Genomic DNA, 17,878 nt, shown 5'->3' on the forward strand with positions numbered 1-17,878 from the left:
GCTGATTCACAAAGATAAGATTTTTCCTCATTGTTTGCGGAACCTTCTTAATCTTTTGGACATATTTTCACAACAATCTGGCCTTAAGCTTAATTATGATAAATGTAAAATGTTAAGGATCGGAAATCTAAAGGGAACGTCCTTTCGAATGGAATGCAAAGTGTCTGTTTTGTGGACAGATGGACCAGTTAACATACTTGGTGTTGTTGTCCCAGAAAATCTGGAAGATCTAGGCTCAGTAAATTATGATAATCGACTAAGAAAGCTGGACAAAATTATGCAATTATGGAAAGGGAAATCCCTAACCTTGTATGGTAAAATGTCTATTGCCAACTCGTTAATTATTCCTCAATTTATTTATTAGTTTTTGTCATTACCAGCTCCATCACAAAACTTTTTTAAGATTTATGAGCGGAGGGTCTTCGATTTTGTCTGGAACGGCAAACCAGAAAAGATTAAAAGAAAGGTTTTGTACAAAGAGTATGAATATGGGGGCCTGAAACTTCTCAACCTTGAAGCTATGTGTCTGTCTTTAAAAGCATCAATTGTTCCAAATATGTATTTAAACATTGAGTGGTACACAAATGTCCTGTTGGACAAAAAACATGTACTGTATCAAAAGAAATTGTATCCTTTTTTACAAGTGATCCCCTCCCAGAGAGTCTGCTGGGAGACATGGCGGGGTTCATAAAGGAAACAATCCACTCATAGTGGTGTTTTCAATTTTATGTGCCAGAAAAAAGAGACGATATTTTGCAGCAGTTAATATGGATGAACTCTAATATTGTAATAGATGGAAAGCCTTTCTTTTGGAAAAATATGTTTGAAAGAGGAATCATTTTTGTCAATGATATTATCAATGAGAATGGTAAAATTATGAAGTATGATGCATTTAGAGCTATGTATGGTGATGCTTGCTCAAGCTTTTCAATTTATCAACTAACTGGAGTAATTGGGAAAAGATGGAAACAAATAATTAATTATGGAACTACTAAATTATTAGTTTGTAAACCTCTAATAAGAAATTCTAGTTGGCAAAAAGGAACTAAAATAAATAGAAAAATATGTAATTTTTATTTAATAAAGAAATCTTTGAAGGCTGCCTCATACAACACAAATGGAAAATGGGAGGACTTTTTTGACTGCCCGTTGCCATGAGATGCCATATTCAAACTAATCTATAAAACCACTATCGATGTGCAAAATCTTTATTTTCAAATTAAAATTATTTATAACTTCTTACCCACAGGGAAAACGTTAAAATTATGGAATATGACAGAGTCAGATGATTGCCGATTTTGTTGTCAGGAGCCTGAATCCACCCTGCATTTGTTTTGGTATTGTCATATCGTGTCTTTGTTTTGGGTGGAAGTTGAAAAAATGTGTTTAAGGATTGGTGTGTTTATGAAGCTTAATGTGGTTTCTGTTATTTTAGGAGAGTTCATTGACAATCATGATTTAGTCAATTTAATTATAGTACTCGGTAAAATGTTTATTTTTAAGGCCAAAAACAGATATTCACTTAGTATTACTTTCTTTAAAACATTTATTCAGTATTTTCTAATTTTAGAAAGTTACATGGTTGAAAACGATAATGATGCCAAAAAACATTAAAAAAAAGATGAGAAGTCCTCAAAGGCTTATTTTGAAAGTATAATTATGTTCATAGATTATATGATATCTGTTGTTGTGTTCCCTAATTTGAGTGACCTGGACATAATCTGGACTGTACATAAATGCTTATTTTGAAAATGTAATTTTGTTTATAAATTATATGCAATCTGTTGTGTTCCCTAATTTTTTTCTGTGTACATGAATGAAGGTGTGTGTTGCTGAGTCCGACTTGGACATTATCTGGACTGGGCCTGGTTTAAAAAACCCTTTAAACAAATCTAATTTCATTGACAACCTGGTCTGTTGAAGATAAGGCCCTTTTAAAAAAAATAAAATAAAATAAGATAAATAAATAAAAAACGTTTTCTTGGAAAAAAAAGAAAGTAAAACAATATAAAAATAATTACATAAAAAATAGTAATTAATGAAAATGTTAGTGGACCAGCAGCCTATACAATCATGTGTGCTTCAGGGACTGTGTCCCTTGCAGATGTGTTGTCTATGTTGTGGGAACCAGAATATTGGTAGCAGAAAGAAATAACCCCTTTTGTGTGAGTGGGTGTGGATGAGTGTGCATGGGGGAGGTTGTTTGGGTTGATGCACTGATTGAAAGTGTATCTTGTGTTTTTTCTATGTAGATTTAATTAAAAATAAAAATAAAAATAAAAAAAATAAATACAAATTTTTAGAACAGGCCCGCGGGCGACTCATCTGGTCCTTACGGGCGACCTGGTGCCCGCGGGCACCGCGTTGTGACCCCTGTTATATAGGAAGCTGCAAAGAAAGAAAGAAACGGAGGGCAACACACATAATTTGCTGTGATGTAAAGGCAAGTCCGAGGTGTCAGATATCGGTATATGTTGCTGGAGGATAATATTCAAGTAAACTATGGAGTTTAATGAAAAATGGTACCGTTCAAACAGATATTCATTGGGGAATGAAGGCACATCTTAACAGGGTCTGAAGAGCCTCTCCAGGCGTTAGGCATTGCGAATTAATTGCGTGTGAATGTTGATTGCATTACCTACATACAGATAAATTATGTCTGTCTAAAAGCTTGCCTCAGGCTTGTCAAGATGGTGAATTCAGGGTTTCTAATCGAAAAAAAAAACAAGCAAATTAGGTTCATAAAGTCAGTTGACATAGTGATTCACTCAGAATGTTACATACCTCTTTTTCTCTCATACGCAATCCTTCTTTATTTCTTGAACGATGCAGAGCATTTGCGGCACAGTATTGTTATGATTAACCAATCAGTGGACTGAAAAAGGATGACGTCATAGTGGTTTCACGAGCTGGCCTTGTGAGGCGAATAGGAAATCTGAAAGAATTGTCCCCGTTGCTAATAGAGTTGAAGTTACATGGCACAGCAGACATTGTACAGTAAGTGATGTTTTTTTATGTTTGTTGGCTCTCATGAAGTCTGCAGTGAGTAATAATCAGTGATGTAGTTGGAAAAGCGAACACCGTGACGCGTTTTTGAAATGAATGTGCCGCGTATGCTTAGCATGATCAAAATAGGTAAATATTACATGTTAATATCAACGTTCCCGTTACTACATTATATATATACTTACAGCATGTATGTAAAACCTTAATGGAGGTATTTGGATGTTTTTTTAAGAGCTTTATTGTCACCGTCTGCTGACACATTGTGGTTTGTATGTTCAGTTTTCCTTTGTTGGTGCAGTAGACCTGGCTCTTACTTTGCTTCTTCCTCCTAGAGTTCCTGTATTCCCCTTGTGGGTGGAGTTGTGGGACATGCACAGCTGTGTCCAATCTTCCCGACACTACTTCACCAGCACCTTGACAGCTGGATGGTATTTGGTGATTCCACTCCTCGACTCTCCATGTCAGAAGACTTCTGTGCTTCCCAAGTTTTTGACGCTTACCTTCTTGGCTATTCCCAGTGCCATCCAGCTTGGTGTTGTGTGGTAGTTTGCACGTCTTGCGAATCCAACCCAAGTCTAGTTATTTTTGTATATTATCTTTTGTTCCTTTTCTCACGGTGCTCATTTTGTTTTCACTTTTTCGCACCGTCACTTTTTGTTACCGCCTGTTTGGATCATTGTTGTGAGTACTTTTTCCTTAAGTAAAAGAACTGTTTTACTCACCATCCGTCTGCATCGTTGGGTTCCTCTGTACTGCACTTAATTGCATTGTGAAATTTATAGGCTGAATAGAGCGACAACCATTAGCTTCATTGTAAGCAGACTTACGCATTTATTTACTATTTAGAATGCATTAAAAAAAAAAATACATATGTGTGCGTGTCTCACATAAGTATTGTGAATGATAGGCAACATTTTAAAAAAGTGCAGTTCCCCTTTAAAAAGGACCAACTAAATTGCAAGTTGGTTGGGGGTAAACCTGAACTGCACTGCCCAGGCAAGTATCTGCCTTTTTGGTCCAGACAAACACAAAAACTTGTCACATAAAACACAAGAAGAAAAATGTGTTTTAAATGGATAATTTTTAAAACAAACTTCATCTCACCGCGCAATAACTAATCATACTTAATTTGTATTCAGCCCCTTTGTTTGGCCCTAGAAGTTGTCTGAATGAATGATAATATGTGTAATCTGATCTCAGTCCGGCCTGAACGATTGATCGGCCAGCTCTCATTGCAAGGTGTGCAAATGTCAGCTTAATAAAGAGGATTGCTGACGCTGTGAAAGCTTACCATGAAGGAGGGGCGACAGCCATGATTACAGGAGGCACTTTAATAACATCCAGCTTTGTCTCACGTCACACATTACAGCTGTCAAAAAAAAGAGCTCAAAGACAAACAACAACCCTTTCAGCCTTCAGCAATAAAAGCGCTGTGCGTTACATCCTGATTAGCTGCACTAAACCCAATAAAGGTCTCACAAATGTAGCTTACGCCAACACCAGGCTGAGCAGTTATTGTATATGTGATCAAGAAACAATAGAAGCATGACTTAACATAAATTACCATGTGTTCAGAAATCACTTGTAGGCGAACAGCCCACATTCTGCACTGTGCTTTGCATTATTGTTGTCATCGTCACTTGAGGTTGTGTAATTTAATACTGATTTATATAATAAGGTCGTACCATACTTGTTTAAGTTGCTATTCTTTTTAATTCATCTATAATTAATTGTATATTTTTTATCATATATACATATTGATTTATTGAAATGCCCAAGAGGACCTTGAAAAATTGCAAATACTGAAGAGAAAAAAAAACACAATTAGACTTTTTTCCAAGACCAACAGCCCTATTCTCGGTATAAATGCCTCTGTTCTGCAATTTGAGAATTACAGAGGACAAACCACATCATGCAGTACAAAGAAAGTCAGTTTGTTTAAAAGGAAACTGCACTTTTTGGGGAATTTTGCCTATCGTTCACAATCATTATGAGAGACAAGAACACACATCTTTTTTTATTTTTAGGATTTTAAAGATGATAAAAAACGCTTGCAAGGTGTGGCTAGTGGAGTCAAAGTTGTAGCCTCCAAAGCCCTCTAAAACAACTTCAAAACCCTCCATCAACATTTTATGTACACACTGCATGTCTATATATAATGTAGTAACAGGCACGTTCATAACAATATGTAATATGTTTAATATTTACTCTATTTTGTTCATTTTAATCATTGCTGGAACTGACTTCTTCCGCGCATTGATTTCTGTTTCCATAGCAGCGCACGTTGGACTTCCAGCAACAACTTGTGTTCCTACTTCCAGAATCAAACGCGAGTGTCTTCTAATCATGGCAGATTGGTAACAGATAGCAAAGATGAGTATTTTTGGACAAATGAGGATTCATCACCGAACCTTTTTTAGGCTGAATGAACGGAGGATGAACTACTGTTCATAGAAGCCAGCATGGAGAAGAGGGTGAAACGTTGAAGCAGACGGAAGCTGATAGAGTGAGGTCGGCGTGACACGAAGCTGTAAATGTGGAACTTGGAGACAAGCTATTTCGATGTAAATGGAGCGCTGACCCCCCAAAAAACGTCCCCGGCCAGCTGGACCAAACGCACAACTGTCCATCGAGTGAGTCACACTTTTATATTGATCATGATGTCATGGCGCGGGCTCCAACCCGTTTTCCATGCAACGGCAAAGCTGCAGGCAATCAGCAATCCGCTCACCTGGGACTAATCAAGACAAGCAGCATAAAGACCAACGGACCCATGGAGCCTACGCCGGAACGTAGTTAACTCTTCGCAGTAAGCATCCCGTCTCTGGCTTCCCTCCCGCGTACTTGCTATCTCCTTGTCTTCCTTGTTTCCCGCGTCTCATGTCCTTTGTGCTTTCTGCAGTGTCCTTCCTGTTCCCCCGTGATCGAGTTGTGTATCTCGACTTCTCTCTGGATTTTGGACTGCCTACCTCGATCGCCGCTTGAACACGGACCTTATTGCTTCTCTCCAGCCCCCGACCGCTTGCCTGCCCACGGACCCACCTCTTTGCCTCTGACGAAGGATTCATCCAACACACACTTACAACAAACCCTGGTAACATTTACATTATTAATTCTACACATTGTCTTGCACCAAACACTTAGAGTAGCATACACCTCCCACACACTCATCAAAGGTTGCAATAAACCTGTAAACCTGATCTCCCTCGTGGTGTCGTCTCCTTCCCCTGCTGTACGTAACACATGATATGTTAAGAATTCTCCATGTTTATCTGCGTTTTCTTTTGAAGCATTTCTTGACAGTGTCACTTCCGCTTCCTTCCTGTAGGTGTCACTTCCGCTTCACTTTTGACTTGTGTAAATGTGTGGTAACTTGTTTCTCTGCTACGTTTAATCGGTGCTCTAGTCTTTGACGATGTGAGTACGTTGATGATTATATAAGACTCATTTAGTTTGTTAATAGACATCACTGTGTTTGTGTAACGTTTAGTGGTGTTTTAATAATATTATTGGTGCTGTGTTGTCAAAGAGCTACGAGCTATCATCTCCCTGTTAAGGATGGCATTGCTGCTGCTAATGTGGCTAGCTCACATGCCATTGTGAAAATGCAATATATTATGTCTCTAGTACTTTATTTTGAGCATATCTATAGGCATAATATACATATTGTTGTTTAGTTAGATGACATAAATATTGATGGGTGTTTGCTTGTGGTTTACAGATACTAACCGAACCTAACCTAAGCCAATATGCACCATTAAAGTTGGAAGAGTCCAAATGATGACCGTGTGTTCTCTGACCGGAACCCCAACGTGGTCAATATCTGAAAAAAAAAACAGTTGCAGAGTTTAATACTCAACATGATACATGAAACACATCATGCATGTTTTTACAACTACTGTCCATACGCTGTCTGGCTAGCTGTGTACAAAAAAAATATGAAATGTGGGCTAATACTTTACAGATACTGTAATATGATTGTTAATGTTTTTCAGCCAGTACAAGTTATTGTCATATCACAGTGTTGTGCATTACAAACTCAAACATGTTTCATGTTGACATAGAAGCTAGCTTATCTCTTGTCGTAGTTAGCTTTAACAGCTAGTACCGTAGCACGCCAATGTTTTACTACGGTAGAAAAAGAGTTCCTCAGTGTTTGCTCTTGCAATAACAATGTCGCTACAGTTTGGTTAGTAAACAGGTGTTAGAATAATCATGTATATATTATCACACAACTTCATGCTTAAGGGCCGTTGCTATAGTTATTATCAATTTTGCTGAAGCTGTATTTTTCTATCTGTGCAAAGCTGGCAATCCAAAAGATTGCAAGTCGTCTCGTATCAGTGTTGTGTCCAGACTCGGCCTGCTGACTGCCAAGGCCGAACTTCGAGTACCGGGATGCAGACAAAGCAGAGACGGGGTGATATCACCAGCGTCAACACATTTGCATTTCATTAATAGTCATATATTGTGTCTAACTGGAGCTGTTGAGATTACCCCCCTTCCCTCAGCGACAGCTTCAGTGACGTAACCAGGGACCTCCCAAATAAATAGAGGAATAATTCTATAATAGTGGGCTGGACTTTTAGAACGTAGTTTGGATCTGTATCTAGAGTACAGCCCAAAACACGTCTCTCCTCATTTGAGCAAAATTAAACTCTGTCTCTGCATGATTCCTTGCTTCTCGTCTGTTTAATAGATGTCATCAGTGTTTGAACCTGACAAGGTTACGGAATGTAAATGAAGTATTGTTGACGGTTTTTGAATGCATTTTTAAAGTGATTTAGAGGTAAAACTGATTGCTCCCATTAGATGCATTGCTCACCACCTAGAACCATACTTGCCAACCTTGAGACCTCCGAATTCGGGAGATTGGGGGGGGGCCTTGTGCTTCTCTGACCGTTCATGAGTGACTATATCCATTCGGTTATGGGTTATAGATAAACCTATGGATAACGGAGACATATATAATAGTCTCCTTTTCAGGTGGGAGGACGCTAAAGGCAGTGCCTTTAAGGCACGCCCCCAATATTGTTTGTCCGGCTGGAAATTTTGGACATTACTACTTGCTGTAGTTTTGAAGCAATGCATGATGGGAATCCGGATGTTGTGTGTCAGTGTATTAACGTGCCGGCTAGTATAAACACACGCTGAGAAATAGCTTCGTGCCTGCCTACTTTATGGGTTATAGATAAACCTATGGATAACGGAGACATATATAATAATCTCCTTTTCAGGTGAGAGAGGACGCTAAAGGCAGTGCCTTTTAGGCACGCCCCCAATATAGTTGTCCGGCTGGAAATCGGGAGAAATTCGGGAGAACGGTTGTCCCGGGAGATTTTTGGGAGAGGTACTGAAATTCGGGAGTCTCCCGGAAAATTCGGGAGGGTTGGCAAGTATGCCTAGAACAAGCAGATTTGTACATGTTAGACTGCAAAAAAAAATAACAAATACAATCTTCTAGTCTTTCATAATGATTGTGAGCGATTGCCAAAATTCCCCCAAAAAGTGCAGTTGCCCTTTAAAGCAGGGTTAGATTATAAAAAGACTTCTCAAACGTTGAACATCTCATTGAGCATGGTCGTACAACACAACTGCAAACTTACTAAAACTTACAGCCAGAGCAAGGAGCATTGACCACAGATGCAGAAAAGGCCCTCTTAGCCACTGAACTGAAGCAGAGAACTGTCCGGGGTCCTGAAATACTGATCGAAAAGAAGATGGTCACTTGGTCTTTTCAGTACACGGGGATGCAGAGATGAATTGTGCAGGGAAAACGAGGCTTACGTACATACATATGAGGTAGGCTATTCTTAGTGTTGATGCACTGTTTGATAAGGGTGCAGAGTCACAACAGGACCACAGCATTTATGTTTGCTTTTAGTCAGTCCTGCCAGGATTTCGCTGCCTTTTAAACATTTTGTTTTATTATTGTTGGCCTACAATGCCTGATTTTGTGACAGCCATTTCTAAAACGTTCCAGCAAATGTTTTGTTAGTTTGAGACTTATGTTAAGTATGTTGATTATTAAGGGTGTAATGATTGCTTGATACATCGATAGATCAATTTAAATTCCTAAATTTCAAGTATATCGATCTGTGCTCGGCACATTTGCCTTTCGGAAGATAGGTACTGATCCAAGATCGTTTAAAAAGGGAATCGATCAATGTTATCGATATTAGAAAAAGGAAAACATTGGATTTAAGAACGGCAAACTTTATTAGAAGTTAAACACTTTTAAAAATAAGGAAGTTAAACGTACAGTTGAGTTCACTTGTACGTGACGTCATCAAAACAAAAAGCGCAGAGCTACGGGGGCTGAGGAAGGTCATAACAAACGCAAACGCCACAAGACAATATCATTTGATTACAACATAACAACTCTCTGTTGTGTACTGAGAAGGAGTTGGCGGCACAGACACCAGGGGGCAGTAAAGTTCTATGATTTATTATATATATACCCAATATATATATATAATAATAATAAACAATACTAACTAAAACTATAGAATGGCGTGTGTGACAAAACCCAAGAGTGTGTGTGTGTGTGTGTGTGTGTGTGTGTGTGTGTGTGTGTGTGTGTGTGGCTATGTGTATGGTTAGCTGAAGTGTGTGTTACCAAGTGCTGAGTAGTGCGAGAGGAGGGACAAAGCAGGAGGACAGTCCGTGAGCAGGCAAGCGGTCGAGGGCAGGAGAGAAGCGACAAGGTCCGTGTCCAGGCAAGGATCGAGGAAGGCAGTCCATATCCACAGGGCAACGACAAGAGATCACAACGGGTAACAATCGGGAAAACAGGTACACAAAAGATAATTAAGTTCCCGCAAGGATCCTTGGGTCCACTGGTCCTTATACAGCTCGCCCTCATCAGTCCCAGGTGTGCAGATTGCCGATCGCCCACATGCCGGCCAGCGCGAGCAGGGGCGTGTCTCGGCGCACTGCCAGCGAAGGTGCTGGCAGACCCAGCTGCCGGGGAAAAGCGGGTTCGAGCCCGCGCCGTGACACTCTCAGCACGATTTCAAAAGACCTAACAAATACGAATGACACAACGCAATCATTTTAAGCCGCAACACAACTTTAAGCTACAACATTACGGAACTGCCACACCGGAAGTGACAGCGAAGCAACTTGGGCGACGCACCGACTTCCGGGACACAACAACATGAAGTGTGACACACTTCCACTTGTTAATTTAACCTGAAGTGTTGGTTGCACTTTATTATTTATAACAAGATGTGAATTCATTGGCCATTAATTGTTGTTTACTTGCTTGTTTGTATCCATAATTGCTTCAGACATAATTATTGTTAATCGTTGTTAAAATGAATCGTTTCACCCCTATTATGTATGCTTTGTAACCTTGACCACAAAAAGCACAACATTTCAACAAATCTAACAGAATAGGCATTATTTGCGCACACAAATGTGTACATATTGGGTAACTAATTTTGATGTTTCACTCTTTTTAATTTCACACATAATAAATAAACCTAAATTACATGTGACTTGTCATGATGAAAAATGTTAAAACTAATAATAATAACATAAAATAAGTATTAATATTTGTAATTAAACTGCGTTATGGGGTTTTGGGATTTAAAAAAAACATTTTTTTTAGGTAAACATTACTGAATTTGCACATTTCCTTATCATAAATAGCACAGGTGTCAAACTACAGTGCTATTTCAACTTAAGAGTGTTTTAATGTAAGCACTGTCTCTCGTTTAATTATTATGCTGTAAGTTGAAAGCAAAAATGTTGGCGTAGCAAATTGCACAGTGAACCCTGTAAGATCTGATCAAACCATCTGGTATTACTATTATTATTTTTGTTGTTCAACCATGGGAAGGAAGAAAGTGACTGTGAAAGACAGTGCTGGGAAGAAGAAGTAGAATATTGAATTTAAAAAAGAAATCATCAAAAACATGACTTGGCGAAGCAATTTGAGCGTATCACTGATAGTCTGCACCACAGCGAAGCAGAATGAGTTTAACGCCAGCCAGAGATGTTACAATAATATGTAAAGAGAGGAAATTTATTTTTTCATGAACATTTGATGAAGCAGCTGAAAGAAGCTACGACTGTCCAAGGTAAATACTGTACATTATTACTTCATGAAAATATACTAGTAGGACATTTAATTGTATTGTTTTTATACAATATTACTTATCTAAAAGTAGGTTTTTCTTTTTAAAATGCATGTTACATGTTAAAATGCAGTTGTTTTGGAGGAGGGGGGCAATCACCAATTTATTGATTAATTGATTTCAATTTCCATAAGAAACACTATTTTTAAGTTAAGAGCACAGTCACAAAACCAATTAAGCTCATAAGTTTAAATCAGGGGTACTCAAACTTTTTGTGTCAAACAATTTGGCCGGGGGCTGCGCTATATATATATATATATATATATATATATATATATATATATATATATATATATATATATATATATATATATATATATATATATATATATATATATATATATATATATATATATTCCTTGTGCACTAATTGACTGAGAGAGCGCGCACTTGCCGCTGATGATGTCACGTTATCAATGGGAAAATGCATTTTTAGACAATATGATTTGCCTGAGCGGCTTGGAGACACCGAAAGTAACAAGCGGTAGAAAATGGATTAGAAAGGACAGATTTAAACAACTAATAATACAAATTATTTATTTATTTATTTTTAACTTGGAACTTAGCCGTAGTTTGGGGACCCCTGGTATAAACACTTCCGCAGGCTAGACCATTTGAAATTTAAAATACTTTAAAACAGCACGGAAAATGAATGCAAATAATCCCAAATGAGTCTGCAATATCCCTCCATTTACATTTTGTGTGATGCAAATAGATGGAGGACACAGTGATATTGCATTAACCATTCTTATGAAAGGGTACCACATTACCACCAAAAGTTGCAATAATTTAATCATACACAATTTAATTGTTGCTTAATGTGCAAATGAACCGGCCTGTTTTTGCGCACTGTGCCTAGTCCTGAGTGCACTGGACAAATACAAGGTAGAACCCAGAAAAGGCAGTGGCCAATATTTCCTCTCTGCTTTTTAGTGTGCAAGCAAGCTGAGGAGTATCAGAGTCTTAATAACTCAGCCTGGGTGTGGCTATTCCTGTTAGTCAGCATGTCGCCAATATAGTGTTTGCAGAAAAATTTTTCCACCATGACTTTCTCGTTTCGACACTGCCTGCAGCATTGTTGTTTTTAATGCATCAAGTCAGAAGAAAATGTATTTTAATGATCTGATGAACGAACAAATGAATTAGTCTGACTGCCAAAATAGCTGATTATATATCATAGCTCAAAATCTTCTCCAAACTGGACTTTCAGACAAAATAGAAGGTGATCTTGCTTTGACAACAAGGTACATTTTCATGTCCATCAGATACAAAAAAGGTAAGACCGCAAATGTTTTTATTTTAGGAAAGTAAACAAACGTGACTAAGAAGTATTTGATGACAACACTATTATAAACATTCAATATTGTCTTGTTTTTATTGTTTTAATAAGCAACATGTATTAAAGCAGATGTATGCCACTGTTAGGTCGATGTTTAGAGGGCGCTTGTGTTCGGTCTTTGTTCAAACCTTCGTTAAGATCTCTCCTGCATGGGCACGCGTACATGAAAAATGAAAGCCAATCAAAGCCAACAACTAATTTGTTCAGTGTGGACCTGTTTTTTCTAAGTTTAGGGGCTGGCGTGGCTCAATCGGTACGGGGTTACTTGAGGGATCCGAGTTTGAATCCAGCTTCCGCCACCTGAGTCACAACGACCTTTGTGTCCTTGGGCGACTTAACCCACCTTGCTCCTGATGGGTTGTGGTTAGCAACTTGCATGGCAGCCTCCGCCATCCGTGTGTGAATGTGTGTGTGAATGGGTGAAAGCAATGTATAATGTAAAGCGCTTTGGGTATCGTGCGTATAATAAAATGCTATATAAATACAGGCCATTTACCATTTAACTTTTAATTGTGACACAAATACTCATTTATCTATTACATCTGTTCTTATCAACCATGGAATCATAAGGTAGCCGGTAGGGTTTTCACGATACCAGAATTTTAGTACTTAATACCAATTGGATACTTATTTGATACCATTATATATATGTATATATATATATATATATATATATATATATATATATATATATATATATATATATATATATATATATATATATATGTATATATACACACACAGATTGTAGCTGAGATAGGCTCCAGCGCCCCCCGCAACCCCGAAGGGAATAAGCGGTAGAAAATGGATGGATGGATATTTATATATATATATATATATATATATATATATATATATATATATATATATATATATATATATATATATATATATATATATATGTCACAGTGGCTTACACTTGCATCGCATCTCATAAGCTTGACAACACACTGTGTCCAATATTTTCACAAAGATACAATAAGTCATATTTTTGGTTCATTTAATACTTAAAACAAATGTACATTATTGCAATCAGTTGATAAAACATTTTCCTTTACAACTATAAAAGCTTTTTACAAAAATCTACTACTCTGCTTGCATGTCAGCAGACTGGGGTAGATCCTGCTGAAATCCTATGTATTGAATGAATAGAGAATCGTTTTGAATCGGAAAAATATCGACAACAACTGAACCAATGTACTTTTAAATGTACTACTTTATTACTTTTAGGAGGCGTGGCTAAGATGCGCAAGCAGTAGTTTGCCTCTGCGGTAACTCCGGTGAAAACTTTAAGATTTAACTCAAATTCTGCTTTTTTTTTTTAAATTAAAACTTACAACGCTTGGCCAACTATATGCATGCCTATCACTCTGGGTGAGTTATACTCTATCAAGACAACATAACAATAATTATGCCCAAGACACGAAGAGGGAAGCAATCAGAGTCACCTGTGGCCGTAAACGAGCTTGAGGCTGGCGCTGAGATGGCGTCATCAACTTTGGAGAAGTTGCTGGATAAAATACTCGAGTCTATCAACAAACGTTTTGACATGCTTGAGGAAAAGCTTGAGGCTCTTACAAGCAAGCAGGCGGCATTGACCAACAGAGTGGATGACATGCAGCAGCAAGGTTCCGAACATGAGCGCCGCATCGAAGCGCTCGAACAAAAACTGACTGAAACGCAGAAGAGCAATGAGAAATTGGCAGCTAAAATTGACGAATTGGAAGGGCGCTCAAGACGTAATAACTTAAAAATAGTCGGGATACCAGAGCAAGAAGAAAAGGGAAGACTTACGGATTTCGTTGCGGACCTGATACCAAAGTTGTTTGGAGCGAGTAACTTCTCCAAACCAGTGGTGGTGGACCGCGCGCACCGTGTCCCGCTCGCTCGCTATGGTGACGGCAAGCGCCCCAGGAGCATCATCGCAAGGATACACTTCTACCAGGACAAGGAGCTACTTCTTCGACTGAGCCGCGGCCAGGAGCTGATCTACAACGGCCTGCGCGTCTTCCTGTTTCCAGACTACACTGCCGAGGTGACGGGCAAAGACGGGCCTTTCGAGAGGTAATGAACACGCTGCGGGAGAAGGAAATCAAGTTTATGCTGCGTTTTCCAGCTTGCCTGCATGTGGAGTACAACGACCAGGTAAAGGTGTTTACCTCTCCTACAGACACTAAGACTTTCATTATAAAACATCTTAGTGGCTAATCATCAATAACGGCTCCACCACACAAGGCTTATGATCAGCATAAAGCAGAAATACACTTTTTTCACTGAGGTTTGTTTCACCGGAGGACGCAGGGAAAAAAAAGAAAACACTTCGCTGCTGAGCTAGTGCTTGGAGCAGTGAACGCAACTACTAGCATGCGCCCTGCGCCTGAAGATGGGGGTGGGGATGGGGGACTTTTGGACTGGGGAATCGACCAACACGACGTCGTATGGATAACATCACCATGGAGATTTCACTCCAAAACATCGAACTACACACGACGGGGACAGAGGGAGGGGGGAACAATGGGATGTGAGTGTTGTGTATGTGTGAATCTGAGCATGAATGTGGAGGAGAGAGGTGCACAATTATATTTCAACTTGCCAATTACTAAGGTTTTTTTTCACGTAAAGATAAAATACCCTAAAAAACTTTAATGTCAACTTATAAGAAAACAATTACACTAGTTTCATGGAACGTCAGGGGTTTAGCTAAAAATATTAAAGCAGGGAAGGTTTTTTCACACTTAAATTCATTAAAAGCAGATGTTTTATTCTTACAAGAAACACATCTCTGTAAAGACAACCAACACAAACTTAAAGCTAGCTGGTTATCTCAGGTTTATCATGCACCCTTTACTTCACAAGCTAGAGGTGTAGCCATTTTATTTCATAAAAATGTGCCTTTCATACTTACATCAAAAATAATTGAACCTAACGGAAGATTTATTTTATTAAATGGTCATATTACATCCTACCCAGTAACTTTTTTGAATATCTATGGACCAAACACAGATGACTCAAACTTTTATCATAGAGTCTTTGGTCTACTTCCTGATGATAACTCCTCTCATATCTACATTGGTGGTGATTTTAACTGCCTTTTGGATCCCACTTTGGATAGATTTTCAACTAAATCTCATGTAATTGCTAACTCAACTAAAACCATTAATAATCTTTTGAGATCAAGAAATATCATAGACATATGGAGAACAAAACATCCTAATAAAAGGGAGTATTCATTTTACTCCGCTGTACACAATTCTTACACAAGAATCGATTACTTTTTAGTAGAAGCCTCTGCTCTCTCCAATGTCAGTAATCCTGAGTACCACAGTAGAGTCTTCTCAGATCACAGCCCTATGAGTATGCAGATCCAAATTGATCTCCATAAAACCTAACAAAAATGGAGATTTAATCCACAATTATTATTATATGAAGATTTTAAAGAGTATATGAACAAGATTATCCAAGAGTTTATTGAGGTGAATGATAACGGAGAGGTCTCAGACTCTATATTGTGGGAAGCCCTTAAAGCTACTGTGAGAGGATATATCATTTCATTTGAAAGCTCAAAACAAAGAGAAGTAAGAAAAAGGCATAAAGAACTGGAAAAAAAAATTAAAGAAATGGAAGAAATTCATATAAATTCTCTTTTGCAGTCTGACTATAATAAGATGCTGAAACTGAAAAATGAATACAATTCTCTTCTTCACGGGGAAGTATCTAAACTCTTACTGAAAAATAAACAAAAACATTTTGAAATATCGGATAAACCACAAACACTTCTGTCTAGACAGCTCAAAGGAGATCAAGCTAAAGCTGCTATCCACAAAATATGCTCAAAAACAGGTGAAACATGTACAGATTTACAGGATATCAACAATGTCTTTAAAGACTTTTATTCAGAATTATATAAATCTAGTTCAGCTATATTGGTTAATGATTTAAATGATTTTTTTACTCCATTAAATCTACCTCAACTGAGTCAAAACCATCAGAATTCTTTAAACAATACTATTTCAACTGAAGAACTGCTAAAAGCACTGAAATCTTTCTCCGTGAATAAAAGCCCTGGTCCAGATGGATTTGGTGCAGAGTTTTATCAAGCTTTTAGTGAAATACTGTCCCCTATAATATTAAGAATGTTAAATGACTCTTTCGTAAACAATAAACTTCCAAGCTCTTTGTATGAACCTCATATATGTATAATACCAAAAAAGGGAAAAAATCCACTCGATCCAGCCAATTCTAGACCTATTTCCCTGCTCAATCTAGACCATAAGATTCTAACTAAGGTACTCGCAACAAGGTTAAGCAACCACATAACAGAAATTATCCATCCGGATCAGGTTGGTTTTTTCCCGGACAGACCTTCTTTTGGCAATGTACGGAGATTATTGAACTTGTTGTACTCGGACTGCATAGGAAACAAAAAGGCAGCCGTCCTGACTCTGGATGCTCATAAACCTTTTGATTCAATTGACTGGGCTTATCTACTTCATGTTCTGAAATTATTTGGGTTGGGAGAACATTTTATAAAATGGGTTAAAATAATTTATTTTGCACCAAAATCATATGTCATAACTAATAATGTAATATCGGATAGTTTTGAATTACATCGTGGCGTGAGACAGGGCGATTGCCTTTCGCCCTTACTTTTCAATTTGGCCCTAGAACCACTGGCTATTGGTTTAAGAATGAACTCTAATATTAAGGGATTTTCAGTGGGCACATCAGAGAGTCTCATCTCACTTTATGCAGATGATGTACTTGTTACACTTACTGAGCTAGAAATTGCATTACCACTCCTTTTAGAATATGTAGACTCTTTTGGTAAAATATCTGGTTACAAAATAATCTGGTCCAAAAGCGAGCTTATGTTCCTAGGAGATAATTTTAAGATCAGTCAAAACCCAGTTAAAGTTGCAGAAAACTATATATCCTATCTCAGCTTAAAAATATCTAAAAATTATAAATCATTACTAAAATTGAACTTTACTGAATCTTTTGAGAAATTGAAAGTGTGTATAGAGTATTGGAAGACCCTATCCCTCTCTATGTTGGGTAGAGTGAATGCTGTCAAAATGATTACCCTGCCAAAATTTACCTATCTTTTTCAAAATTTACCAATTCTAATTCCTGCAGATTTTTTCAATATCTAAAAAGCACTTATTCAGATCTACAAGGGAAGGGGGGCTGGGTCTCCCAATGTTCAAAAATTATTATTGGGCATCAAATCTGAACGCACTGACCTATTGGAAAATGGGGTTCCCAAAGAATGAATCACTTAATTCTGCTCCCTCGTGGCTAAAATTGGAACTGCAGTCATTAGTTAAACCTTACACATCATTGCTATCTTTACTTTTTACTAAACCAGTCTCTTCTATTAAATCAACAA

This window comes from Entelurus aequoreus, linkage group LG05 (assembly GCF_033978785.1).
Source record: "Entelurus aequoreus isolate RoL-2023_Sb linkage group LG05, RoL_Eaeq_v1.1, whole genome shotgun sequence".
NCBI lineage: Eukaryota > Metazoa > Chordata > Actinopteri > Syngnathiformes > Syngnathidae > Entelurus > Entelurus aequoreus.